Source organism: Eumetopias jubatus, unplaced genomic scaffold (genome assembly GCF_037043125.1).
Source record: "Eumetopias jubatus isolate StellerSeaLion01/CBP00866 unplaced genomic scaffold, mEumJub1_p1.0 scaffold_9, whole genome shotgun sequence".
Classification (NCBI taxonomy): Eukaryota; Metazoa; Chordata; class Mammalia; order Carnivora; family Otariidae; genus Eumetopias; species Eumetopias jubatus.
Window position 1 is genome coordinate 38,082,378 of NW_028274815.1, and position 14,439 is coordinate 38,096,816.

Sequence of the window (14,439 nt, forward strand, 5' to 3'; positions counted from 1 at the left end):
GAACATGTTCTTAGTCTTTTATATGACTCAGATACCTGGCTAAATGCTACTCATTTGAGTAAGCATTTTAATCTTCCCAACAACCCCGCCAGGTAGGTGCTATTCTTACCCCCTTTTCACAGATAAGGAGGTTTTGAGAGATTAACTTTTCCTAGGTCCTAAATCAGTAAGCGATGGGAGCTTGGATTGAACCTATCTGTGAAAATAGATAACCCATCCTAAATTGCTCGTTCAGAGCAAGGCAGAAAATCTGGGAGTGGGAGAAATCTTCAGTGGGCTGTGATGTTTGAGGCCACAGGCAGGTGGAGGCCTGGGGCTGGGACTCTTTAGTGTGGGCTAGAAAGGATTGCCTGTAAAAGGGCAGTCTCAGGGAATTTAATCTGTAGCAAGAACAGGAGCACCCTAACCAGAGGTTCCTTTCGCAGTTGGCCACTGCTTCTGCTCCCATTCAAGATCCTGGGGCAGGGTGAGGCAGGTGAGGGCAAGAGCAAGGCTGTCTTGGGAATAGAAGAAGACGTTTATCCATCCTGTACTCTGCTTGGCATTGAGTTACCTGTACAGAGATAATAGCCTTAGGAGTGGTATACTCTAAGCATTTTGGATCCCAGTGACCCCAATCAATTAAACAAAACTGAGGATCTACATCTTTGAAATGTGAGCATTAGTACATTATGAAACTTACACAAAATTAGAAAATTCATGAGGACTAAATAAAATAGGAACTGACATTGAGTGGTTTCTTCCCACATTCCATTCCAGTGGACTGTCTGGCTCACCCAACCACTGTGCTCCACCCCCATCCCAGCAGACACACACCTAGCAGTGTGCTGGCAAATGTTTGACAACCAGTTCTCTGGGGTTGGGGGAGTGGGAGGGGGCTCTGATACGTAGCTCTTGCCAGTTTTCATGGTGTAATGATTCCCAACATGGCTGACTTCAAACTGCCAACATGAAGTCATTGAACATGGATTTGGGAAGAGATGCTAGCAGTTGGCTCTTGCAAGCTGATATAAGCTGGTTCCAGCACACCACTGCAGCCACCTTTAAGATCTTCATTTTAGAGCCAGGACTGGTTGGCAAACTATAGCCTGCAGGCAAAATCCAGCTCACCGCCTGTTTTGTGTAGTTTGCTAACATAGCCATGCTCATTGGTCATCTATGGCTGCCTTCTTACTACAACAATAGAGCGTGTGGTTTCTTGGCCTGCAAAGCCTAGAATATTTACTATACATCCCTTAACAGAAAGTTTGCTGACTCCTGCTGTAGAGGGTAGGAGACCAGAGGCTGTTGGCAGCCTCTAGACATTCATCCCTGAGTCAGTCTGGTACTTGAAGTACAATTTCCATTAGAGAGCTGAATGCACGATGGTCACAAAACTCTACACTATTTTACACTGCAAAAGTAACATTAGATGTTTTAGTGTTTTTTGTTTGTTTTTACTTAGCTTAGTTTGTCGTGGCAATTTTCAGTAGGAAAATGCATTCTAAATTCCACTGATTCTAGAGACCCAGAGCTGTTGACAACTACCTGTTACTTCCCCCCAGCCTTCTCACAGAAGGAGCTTTGTCAGAGCAGCTCCATGCAGGAGCTCAAGGCAGGATCAGAGGTCAGTTGGCCCAACGTGGCAAGACAGGTTCTCTTTGTAGAGTGTGCAGAAGGGACAGTTTGGCAGTCTCTCCTGGTGATTTCTGGTCTCTAAGGTAATTTTCATAGTGCATTGGGTGATTGTCACATCAATAATCAACATAATGCTGTGAGGAGGGCAGGGTGGGGAATTACTATGCTCATTTCATAGACGAGTAAACAGACTCAGAGACAAGTACCTTGACCAGTCACCCAGATCTTAAGTGGCAGATTTCCAGGTGTTCTGACTCCTAGTATAGAGCAATTTGCATTGTCCCTGAGGTGCTAAAACGTGACTGTGCTTAAGAATCACCTGGGAAGGTACACCTGGGTGGCTCAGTTGGTTGGGTGTCTGCCTTTGGCTCAGGTCATGATCCCAGGGTCCTTGGATCGAGTCCTGCATCGGGCTTCCTGCTCAGACCCTACTTCTCCCTCTGCCTGCCGCTTCCCCTGCTTATGCTCTATCTCTCTGACAAATAAATAAATAAAATATAATCGTTAAAAAAAAAAAAGAACCACCTAGGAAGCTTCTGATGAATCTTAAGGGTATTGTGCTATGTGGAAAAAGACAGAGAAAGAGAAATACTGTATCTTATCATTTTTTATGTTGAATCTAAAAAAGCTAAACTCAGAGAAACAATGTAGAGTGGTGGTTACCAGGGCCTGAGGGTAGGGGAAATGGGGAGATACTTGCCAAAGGATACAAACTTCCATTTATAAAATTAACAAGTTCTGGGGATCTGATGTACAGCATGGTGATTATAGCTCATAATACTGTATCATATACTTGGAAGTTGCTAAAAGAGTAGATCTTAAATGTCCTCACCACACAAAATAATTATGTGATGGTATGGTGTCATTAGCTAATGCTGTGGTGATAATCATATTGCGATACATAAATGCATCAAACCAACAGGTTGTATGCCTGAAACTTATTTATATGTCAATCATATCTCAGTAAAGCTGGAAAAAATACAGATTCTCAGGGTTATACACACTGAGATTCTGACTTAGGCATTCTGAGATATAACTCAGGGGTCTAGCTGCCTTGTTAAAAAGCCCTAAGTAATTCTGGTTCAAGTATTTCTTTCTAGTCCACACTTTGAGAAACACTGCTTCCTCCCCATATGTCTCATTTGTGATTGAGAGCCATTTCTGAGTGATTGGGTACCAGCACCCAACTGTATTAGCATTTAATCTGGGCTGAAATATCCGCCACTAGGGATATCCTGCTCCAGGTGACATGAGCCTGAACCATGGAGAAATCCCATTGCATGGTGCATCTGGTGACTGTGCACTGTTCCCAGCAGCAAGGTGCCCAGCAGAAGACAGTGGCTGAGAGAGGCTTACTCACACAGAGCTTGCACAGTGTAGCTTGCCCTGGTGAACCCACTGCTAGTTGACTCATTCATTACAGAAGTGCTTGTGCCAGGCTCTGTGTTAGGTGAAAAGGATGAAAGGCTGAGCAGACCCAGATGCAGACTCTGTCCCCACGGAGCTCATGGTCTGGTGGGGAGGCAGACATTAATCAGGACAACAACAAGTGTAAATGGAGAAGCAGTGCCCAGTGCATGATGGGGGTGGGTTGTAACCCAACAGGAAATCAGAAGGGCTTCTTTGGGGAAGAGACACTTGAGCAAGATCACAAGAAAAAGTGGGTATTAGTTGGCTCAAGGTCTGTTTAGGTTCTAGACAAGGTCAGTCTAGGCTCTGCTGTCTGTCTTCGAGTGGTCCCGATGAGTTTCATTTATTGATATAGAAAAAAGCAAAGGTGAAAAAAAAGGGAGAGATGCGAACAGCATGGAGCCACCTGCATCTCCTTATCTGGCAGGGATTGTTTACCATGCCCCAAGCTGTGGTACCCTGACACTCCATTGAGATACCTTTGGGCACTTCCGTTCTTATGGGGGCACAAAGGGAAGGGGCAGTGCTTTAAAGGCCCAGGGACCTCCTGCCAGCCATCCTCTTCCACTCTGTCTCCTGACATGCACAAAACCCATTTCCTCACCTGACAAGTGAAACAAGTGTTGCTGGAAGGGCAATGAATAAAAATCGGCCTTGGGGCACATCCACAGCATGAGACAGCCTTTACCTTTTCCTTGGAAATTTGGGAAGAGAAACTGCTTTATTTTTTACACAGCCTCAAAGCAGATCCTGGCCCCTGATCCACTTTCTGAAACAGTGGCCAGAGCCCACATATTACCAAAGGCTGCAGAGGAGAGGAGAGGAAAGGAAAGACAAATTTCCTAATGTTGGTGTGTGCTAATTACTTCCTGGCTCAGTCAGCAAAATCCTTCAAGAGAAAGATGGACTCAGACCAGCTCTCGCCAGATGGCAAACAAAGATGGAGGGAAACACTGCTTTGCTAAGGCAGGGGGCTGGTCTGCAGCCTGCAATCTAAGTTCACTGCAAATCCCCCCACCTTTTTTTTTTTTTTTGACCTCTACAGGACTGGGAAAGCCAACTGCTTACGTATGGGCCTTGGAAGCTGCAAAGTGGCAGCTTTCATAGTAGATAAGATTGGGGCCCCATATCTTTATCAAGCATGGTCCTTCAAGAATAACCATTCAAGTATATTCATTCCAGTGTATCAGGCATGATCCCTTCAGAGTTAGGTCCAGTCAATATGCTGGCCAGTGTCAGACTAAGAATATTTATGATCTCATCTGAGCCCATTCTGAATGATCTCAAGGCAGCATAATGAAGTTGAGGGACCTCTTACAACACACATCAGTGGCTAAATGCTGCTGCCAAACAAGAACTGTCAGTTTCTAGAGCTCCCAAAATGAAAATAAATGCAAACAAAGCACATTAAATATTAGTTAAGTACTTGCATAATCATATAAAATGGAGAATTCTTGAAAACATTGTAACCACAAAGTAATTTTGATTATATAATCTCTTTGGGTTGCAGTGAGAGAAAAAAGCAACTGAATTGTTAAATCTTGCTATTTATCAGATCACTTTAATTTTAGATATTAGTCATGTTTTGGACTCTAGATCAGATAAATCAAGTGAGTAAGCTAATTTTGTAAGTATCACGATTTTCAATTAGAAAGTAATTGTATAGCTCACTGAATTATAAAAGAAAGGCATAGTGTTTTGGTAAACTGTTGGCTTTAGTCTTAAGATGACACAAACAGAGTTTGCCTTTCTAAAGGATGCAAAGGGAAAGACCAGCAAGAGAACAAAAGGAGGCACCAACTTCCAGACCCCAAATTTTTACCAGGCTTTCCCAGTGCAGATGACAGTTTCTGAGTGGGTAAGCATCATCTAGACTGTAAGCATTGGATCTGTTATATGCAACTGAGAAATCAAACCGTTACTAGCCTCCAACATCACTTTTCCCCAAATCTATACCTGACTCCTGGTTCCTATTCTGATTGCCTGCCTGGCCACTACCCCCACAGCATTTTAGTATCTGGACCTTGCTTTGCTTTGGACCTAATCCCAGATAAGTCATGAGGGCCCTGCTGCCTGCCTTCAGGCTTCCCAGAAGTAGCTTCTCCCGATTCTTTGTTACTGGTTCCTCTCACCTGTTCACAGCCGCTGTCCCATCCTTCTCCACTGGGGACTCATGGACAGTGCCTTGGCATACCCCTTGGACCCCGGACCCCACTGAACCTCTCTCAATGTGCCTGCAGCTGGATCAGCTTCCCTAGAATTCATCATCCATGTGCGTCATTTATTATAGAGCTTGCATTGTCCAGGCTATCCTCTTGGAGGAGATAACCAGTAGAGTCTGGCTATATCTTGAGAAACAGAAACACCAGGGTGAGGTTGGGCATGTTTAGGAAAGCAACAAACCCACAGGTACTGAGATCATCACTTCCCAGAAATTTATTTCACCCAGAACTTTGTAATTAACCACACTCTACTTTTTTTTTTAAAAAAAAAAGATTTCATTTATTTGAGAGGGAAAATGTGTGTGCACAAGCCAGGGGAGCAGCAGAGGGAGAGGGAGAAGCAGGCTCCCCACTGAGCAGGGATCCTGATGTGGGGCTCGATCCCAGGACCCTGGGATCATGACTTGAGCTCAAGGCAGATGCTTAACTGACTGAGCCACCCAGGCTCCCCCACACTCTACTTTTTATAGCCCAAACAACATACACTTTAAAGGGACAAATGACACTGAAGGCAAAGTCCATATGCTTGCAGGGTGAAGACAGCATGGTATAGGGAGAAGATATGTCCTTATTTGCTATTCTCTATAGAAATACACAAATGTTGGGTGCCTGGGTGGCTCAGTTGGTTAAGTGTCTGCCTTCAACTCAGGTCATGATCCCAGGGTCTTGGGATAGAGCCCTGCATCGCATCAGGCCTCCCTACTCAGTGGGGAGCCTGTTTCTGCCTCTCCCTGTGCTGCTCCCCCTGCTTGTGCTCTCTCACTCTCTCTCTCAAATAAATAAATAAAATATTAAAAAAAAAGAAAAAAGAAACATACAAATGTTGACACAAAATGAATAAACCTTTTAGAATCTCTAAAAGAAAGAAAGAGAATTTTATTTGAGCCCAAGATAGATGCCTGGGAAACATGCTCTTCACAGTGAAGAAAGTGCTCCAGGGAATGAACAGTTTTTATGGTTATATACCTTTTTACAAGTTGTAAAAGCTCAAAAGACAACAGATTAAGATGTAAGCAGGAATCATAAATTTTAATGTCAAGGAATGCAGGGAGTAGGAGCATCGATTAAGATCTTAAGGACAAGATGGTTTCCTTCAGGCTACTCATTTACAACGCAGGTGTACAGTGTGTGCTTGGTGGGCCATAAATCAGGCTTTTGGTTTAAACAAAGTTTATGTACAGTCATGCTGACTTAGAAAGAAATCTAAAATGGCTTCCCTTACATATCAGGCCTTTAGAGAAGGCCTCATCGTGAAGACCACTCAAACAAGAACAAACAGGAGCTATTTATTTAGAATTTGCTCTAGCAAAGGAGTCAGCCACCATCACTTGCATTTGGCAGTGATTCAAAGGCAGGCAGAGGAGTGGGTAAGCTGTGTGGTGACAAAGGGGGAGGGCTTCAGGTGTGTATTGACTGGAGTTGTTGGTGTGGGAAGCTGGAGGTGGGCCATCCTGTATGCTTGGCTTGAAGAGCATAGTTGGCTTTCTCTGGTTGGTCCTGAGTTGGAAGTGGAGACCGAAATAGAAAAGCTGGCAGTCACTGAACACATCCTAAGTGTGGGTCAATCGTTAGAGAAGCTGAGGGTTAGAATTCTGTTGGTCTGGCCATTCCCATTTGCAGATTCAGTCTCCTACTGTATAGAGAGTCACACTGGTATTTTGAAATTTGAATTGAGTGTTGTTTTTTTTTTTCTTTTCCTAGATCTTTCCTTACTCCCACAGTTTGTCTGTGTAATTAGAGGTACAGATGAAGTATCTGGAATCTGCAGCTGACTCCAAAGTGAAATAGGAGCCAACATATTCCTTGAGGGAGGTGAAGGGATCCTCGTTCAGTGAGTTCGCTTCTTTGATGTTCTTTTTCTGAAATACAAAGGAGAATTTATTAGGTAGCCAGGCTACTTTGTGAAGGAAAGAAGGAAAGATCAGGCAGTCTTTGCCAAAGTTTGGGTTTTCAGCCTTAGCATTCAGGCTTCCCATTTCCCTGAACTGGGAGGGCAGGAGGCATTTCTTTCCCAATCTCTTACTTTCAGTTGCAATGAGAGATGTTTTGGCTCTTTGACTCTATCACAGGAGGGACAGAGTTCTCCTTTAGAGACAGCCAAAGAAATATATATATATATATATATATATATATATATACACACATATATATACACACATATATATGTGTATATATATACATATATATGTATATGTATATATATATATGATTTTTCTTGATGTTATTAGCTTTTCTTTAGTGTGAAGTTGATATATAAAAGGTCTCTGGAAAAAGTCAGAAAACTGGGTCAGCTCTAGGATTAGAAAAATGACCTTTTTTTCTTCTGACATTTCTGGTACAACGCCCTCTTTCCTTTGGCATAGTCATCAAATTCTCATAGGTGAGCTGTCCCAGGAGCCAAGAACATCTCAATTCTTGGAATTTCCCTTTCCCTATGCCTCTGGCTCCTTCTTCCTTCCAACCCTTCCGGATAAACTTCTTTTAGATCCACGACCCCCTTGGGACCCATTCCTGTCACTGTTGCCCACCACCAGCTGGTCTTTGAGGCTGCTCCACAGGAGGCAGCCCTTTGCCCATCCTGGAGAAGAGAGTGGCTGAAGGCCCCATCGGGAGAGGGGCTTTATACAGGCCAGGTGGGAAGTGAGAGAATGAGAATCATTTCTGCTAAATAAAGCAAGATGGAGGGTCACCTGGGGTTGTGGTGCTTTTGTCTGGAACTGCTTTGAGGACCCTACCTTCTAGAACCAGAACTTGCTGGTTTGGGTCTCGAATAGTATGTGTATTTAAGGTTATGGATTGATTTTTACTCCTGAAAAACAGTACCAGAGATTATGAACAACGAACATGCCTCCAGTTCACCAGCCTTGGATCCCTACTTTGCCCAGTGGGCTCAGGCAATATGTGTTCCTCTCAGTTTTTCACCCCAACCCATTCATCCATTCATAGAACAACTTTGGCAATTAACCACACCCCTCTGGAGTCAGACTGAGTTGGGGCCAAATCCCTGTCAGTCATTTACAATCTGAACAAATTCCTAAGCCCCAAATTTCATTTTGCCCACCGGTAAAATGGGGATAATAAAAGCTATCTTACATAGGATTGATGTGAGGTGTAAGGGGATTCAATGAAAGTTAATTATTATTATTTGTAATAGTATTGATAATATCCAATGGCAGGTCATCATTATTATTAGTAGTAGCTGTGTTGATAGCATCCAATAAAAGTTGGTTATTATTATTATTGTTGTTGTTAGTCGTAGTCGTCGTGGTGGTGGTAGTGGTGGTATTGATAACCCTCTCTTCTGCACCCTCTCACCGGTGGGCCCATGACATCAGCAACGCCCAGGTGACATGGATCTCTGCCGTGTTGGGCACCAGCTGGGCCGATGGTGAGGACAGTGAAAGGGTGAGGATGACAGGGTGAGGCAGGAAGCACCCAGGAGCAGCAGTTTTGTGTTAGGAAGGGGATGGAGATGGCAGGAGTCTTGAGGAAAATGCAGAGGGGTTGTACTTGCCCTTGTGGAGCTTGTCTGAGGGGGCAGGACCAACTACAGCAGTGGCCAGGGATCTGCCTGACTATGCGGGGGTTTAGGGATTCAGTTGATCAACGCTGCTCATGGGGGATAGGGATGCAGGACAATTCTAGACAGGGAACTTGTCCCTATGCCATCTCTGGTAGGGAAAATGACCAAACATCAGTGGCTGAATTCAGGCTTTGCATGAGGGAGGGTATGAGCCCACATACAGGACTGATGATTGAGTCTACGTAGAACAAAAGATATAAAATATGATTGATGTGATAGATTAGCATTTATACTATATAATGATATACAAACATAAACAAACACAACAGTCTTGTTTCTGGCTCCATAAACATGATACCTTTAGCAGGGATCTATGGTTTATACTCTCTTCCGGGTTACCCCCTGATCTTAGGATCACCTGAGGAGCTTTAAAATTATAGATCTGGGTCCCATCCCCAGTGACTGATCTAATTGATGTGGGGTGGTGCTCAGACACTGGTATTTTTTGAAAGCTCCCAAGTGATTTTAAAGTGTGGCCTGGGTGAAGAGTCATTGTGCTGTAGGGTTGGGCTCCTAATTGGAAACCGTTTGCTCCATCAGGCGATACAGTTTCTGATAATAGTTAAGCTCCCCTCCTAGATTTTCTGATACAAGATGAGTCATGTTTACAAGTTGGTATCAGGAAAACTACTTTTGTCCTTGTTTTTTCCTTCTACTATTCTAACTCCAGAGTCCTTTGGGAATCCCACTGGGAGATGAATCTAGAAATTTAATCTCTTAGCAGTAGCTAAGAGTTAAGTGTTGGCATTTGTGCCAGATCTAGTTGGGACTGGTAGGAAAGCAGCACCCAGAAATCCTTTTCTCTCCCATCAACTTCAGGCCCCATTTGGATCAGATAGAGTCCTTGCTACAAGGTTTTCTTACTTTACTAAGACATTTGGAGGTCACATTTATCCGAATTATTAGTTTAGAACCACGGTTCCCAAAGTGTGAAACAAGGGGCCCTCGGGTGCCTCACCACACTCACAGAGGTGCCATGGGATGTTTTAAATTTTCAAGGGAAACACAGACATCTGTCAGACCCATAAAAACCACTATCATTAAGTTGTTTCAACCTGACTACTTAATAAACAGAACTGACTGTTAAGGCACTCCTATCTTAGAGGCTCTGTGAAGAAATTCCTGATACACTAAGGGCACAGTGAGTTGAGAAAGTTTGGGAACCTGTGACTTAGAAGTTGGAGGTGACATTTCTTGGGCAGAGTACTTCCTTGGGATTAATAGATACTTTTGACAGTGCATTTAGGTGTGGGATGAAATCCCGAGTGGGACTGAGATGTGCTAGAAGATTGTACTAGATCTATCTGCCTGATAAAGAAGGAACACTCTGGGGGCACTTGGGTGGTGCAGTTGGTTAAGCATCCCACTCTTGGTTTCAGCTCAGGTCATGATCTCAGGATCCTTAGGTCAAGCCCCACCTTGGGCTCTGAGTGAGTCTTCTTGAGAGTCTCTCTCCCTCTCCCTCTGCCCCTCCCCACTGTGCACTTCTCTCCCACTCCCAAATAAATAAATAAATCATAAAAAAAAAAAAAGAACACTCTGATGCTTCCACAAGCAGCCAGGGAAGAATAAGGCATGGGGTCTGAGACTAGAGAGAAGCTGAGGGAAATGAGAAGAAAGGAAGGCCTGAGAGGTGGGACTAGAGGAGTAAGGTGGTCTCTGAGAAGTTCCTGAGAGCAGTATCACTGATAGGTGTCAACCAAGAAGGGCATAAATTGTTTGCTAGGCTGTCGTCATCTCCCATGTCTGCTGGCTCCTTGATAGTCAAGAAGCAATCAGGGGATCAGCAGCATCATTTGAGAGCTTGTTAGAAATGAATCTGGAACCCCATGCCAGACCTAGAATCAGACTCTGCATTTTAACAAAATCCCCAGATGATCCTTATGCACAGGTATTTGAGGAGTGCAGGCTAGCTGAGAGACTCTCAAGCACTGCTGACATTGAAACATCCAAAAGAGTTAAAAAAAAAACCATACTGGAACTCTTAACTTAACTGATCTAGGGAGTAGACTTGGGATCAGGATACTTTAAAGTCTTTCAGGTGTTTCTAAAGCCAAGTTTGAGAACTACTGGGCTGGTAACAACTGCTTTGTTAGAGTGGGGTTTTTTTTGTTTTGTTTTAGTTTGGTTTTGGTGGGGTGTGTGTGAGGGGAAACCAAAGTTCTGTGTCAGTTTGGGACAAACAGGAAAAAACTGAAATATGTGAGCCATGAGAGAGATCAACAGATATAAGAAATCAGGGACTGTAAGAGGTGGCCCTGAAGTGTTAGGGGATAGGGAAATTGAGTTTCCACCATATGTTGGTGGAAAGCGAATTCCTGCTTAAACATTGCAAAAAGGATGACTCCAATAGCCTGGAGCAGTTGGAGACATGTAGGTGACTGCCATCCAGTTACAGACAGAATTGGCTCACAAGGGAGCGCTTGGATGGCTCAGTCAGTTGAGTGTCTGCCTTTGGCTCAGGTCATGATCTCAGGGTCCTGGGACTGAGCCCCGTGTCGGGCTTCATTCTCAGCGGGGTGTTTGCTTCTCCCTCTCCCTCTGCCCCTCTCTCCACTTATGCACTCTCTCTCTCTGTCTCTCTCTCAAATAAATAAATAAAATTTTTTTATTTTATTATGTTAGTCACCATATATTACATCATTAGTTTTTGATGTGGTGATCCACGATCCATTGTTTTCCTATAACACCCAGTGCTCCATGCAGTACGTGCCCTCCTTAATACCCATCACCGGGCTAACCCGTCCCCCCCCCTCCCCTCCCCTCTAAAACCCTCAGTTTGTTTCTCAGAGTCCACAGTCTCTCATGGTTCATCTCCCCCTCCGATTTCCCCCCCTTCATTTTCCCCTCCCTTCTCCTAATGTCCTCCATGCTGTTCCTTATGTTCCACAAATAAGTGAAACCATATGATAATTGACTTTCTCTGCTTGACTTATTTCACTTAGCATAATCTCCTCCAGTCCCATCCATGTGGATGTAAAAGTTGGGTATTCATCCTTTCTGATGGCTGAGTTATAGTCCATTGTATATATAGACCACATCTTCTTTATCCATTCATCTATTGAAGGGCATCTCGGCTCTTTCCACAGTTTGGCTATTGTGGACACTGCTGCTATGAACATTGGGGTGCAAAGGGCCCTTCTTTTCACTACATCTGTGTCTTTGGGGTAAATACCCAGCAGTGCAATTGCTGGGCCATAGGGTAGCTCTATTTTTAAATTTTTGAGGAACCTCCACACTGTTTTCCAAAGTGGCTGTACCAGCTTGCATTCCCACCAACAGTGTTAGAGGGTTCCCCTTTCTCCACAACCTCTCCAACATTTGTTGTTTCTTTCCCTGTCCATTTTTGCCATTCTAACTGGTGTAAGGTGGTATCTCAAAGTGGTTTTGATTTGAATTTCCACTTCTCTGAAGAAGACATACAAATGGCTAACAGACACATGAAAAAATGTTCATCATCATTAGCCATCAGGGAAATTCAAATCAAATAAATAAAATCTTAAAAAAAATTAAAAAAAAGAATTGGCTCACAAGGCTAATAAAATTCACAATAAATCTTCAGAGGGTATCCACTCAGATGATATCCACAGAGCCACCTAAAAAAAAATGCTATATTCAGTCTTCTGGGATCTGTATCCAACAAGCAAAGAAGGCCAAAACAATGGCTTCCAGAAGTACTTTCCTAAAAATTTTCTATTTGCCTGCAAAATTAGTCAGTCCAGCCCGTGGACTAGAAGGGAGTAAGTGACATATCAGTGGTACCCTACCACAATGCATCAAGGTATGTATTTTCTCAAGCGCCATTCTCTTTTTCCCCCTAGATCACTGACAACCCATTGATTTCTAGGGAAATCCCTCCTGGGATAAGATGGCTCTTCTTGTATCTTGGAGAAGGTTGCTCAGAGAAGGTATTGGGGATAAAATTTGGAAAAGTTAGAAAAGCCTTAGGGAGGAGGTCCTCCTAGTGAGAAGACGGCCAGACAGCTAAGGAAGTCAATTTTGGGTTGGGCCAGAGGGTTGAGAAGGGCCAAAGTCAATGGTGTTCACAGCCCAGGAGGGTGTTCCAGAAACTGGGGGTGAGAACCACATACCTGAGCTAGGGATGTACGATGCCTGCAGCTCTAAATGGATGTCTGGAGCTATGCCTTTTTTTTTTTTTTTTAAGATTTTATTTATTTATTTGAGAGAGAGAGCACAGTGTGAGAGAGGGTACAAGGAGGGGGGAGAGGCAGAGGGAGAGGGAAAAGCAGGTTCCCTGCTGAGTAGGGTGCCTGACAAGGGCTTGATCCCAGCATGATGACCTGAGCTGAAGGCCTGCACTTAACCCACTGAGCCACTCAGGTGCCCCGTATGTTGTGTCTTATATAACACTGAGACTATTGCCTCATTGAAAAAAATAAAATGAGAGTGGATTGATGTGAAATAATGAAAGCAACAAACAATTAGTCAATAGCCTATTTGTAGGGCAGAATAAATACAGTACAAATTCTTTGACATTCTTCTCCTTGACAAAGGTGGTCAGTGTTCCCTTCTCTTAACTCTGAGTGGGCTCTGTGATTGCTTAACCAGTATTTAACAGAATGCAGTAGAATTGTGCCATTCCCAACCACATCCAGGTCTTAAGGACTGGCAACTTAAAAAAAAAAATTTGAGATATAATTAACATATAACATTGCATAAACGTATTGGTTTGATACATTTATATATTGCAATATGACTACTACAGTATTTAGCTAACATACCTTTGTCATATCACACAGTTATAATTTCTTTTTTTGTGTGTTGGGAACACTTAGGATCTGGTCTGTTAGCAACTTCAAAGTTTATAAACAGTATTGTTGATTATAATCGCTATGTTGTGCATTAGATCTCTAGAACTTGTTTATCTACTATTTGCAAATTTGTACCCTTAAATAACATCTCCCCAGTTCCCCCATCCCCCAGCCCCTGGTAAGCATTCTGCTCTCTGTTTTTGCAAGTTCAGTTTTTTTTTTTTAGATTCTACATATAAGAGATATCATACAGTATTTGTCTTTCTCTCTGACTTATCTCAATTAGCATGATGCCCTCAATGTCCGTCCATGTTGTTGCAAACGACAAGTTTTCCTTCTTTCTCATGGCTGAGTGATATTCAGTTGTATAAGTATACCACATCTTCTTATTTCACTCATCCATTGACAGGCCCAAAGGTTGTTTCTGTATGTTGGCTATTGTGAATAATGCTGCAGTGAACAGGGGTGTGTGGATATCTCTTCAAGATACTGATTTCAGTTCCTTCAGGTATATACCCAGGAGTGGGATTGCTGGATCATATGGTAGTTCCTGCTCACAGAGGGAAGGTTGCCTCAAGCCAGGGCAGAACCGGATCATATGGTAGTTCCGTTTTTAGTTTTTTGAGGAACCTCCATACTGTTTTCCATGATGGCTATGACATTTTACATTCCCAGCAGCAGTGTAAAAGGGTTCCCTTTTCTCCACATTCACACCAACATTTGTTATCTCTTGTCTTTTTGATAAAAGGTAGCTTTTATGTAGTATCTCCTGAAATACGTATTCTTGTACACCAGTCATTACATTGTGAGAAATTCCAGGCAGCCTTGGGAAGAG

At 43.3% G+C, this 14,439-nt stretch overlaps 1 protein-coding gene across 15 annotated transcripts in view; it reads left to right on the forward strand.

Annotated features, from left to right (window-relative positions):
- IL36G (interleukin 36 gamma) overlaps nucleotides 1–14,439 on the forward strand; it is a 114,250-nt gene that overhangs the window by 74,103 nt on the left and 25,708 nt on the right. For 4 of the 15 annotated variants that reach the window (XM_028122430.2, XM_088026424.1, XM_028122429.2 and 1 more), the window contains one exon: nucleotides 6,951–7,080. The exons of the other annotated variants lie outside the window; for them this stretch is intronic. The gene's annotated coding sequence lies outside the window, so the exon portion shown is untranslated. The remainder of the gene's footprint in view (nucleotides 1–6,950; nucleotides 7,081–14,439) is intronic. 15 annotated transcript variants of the gene reach the window in all.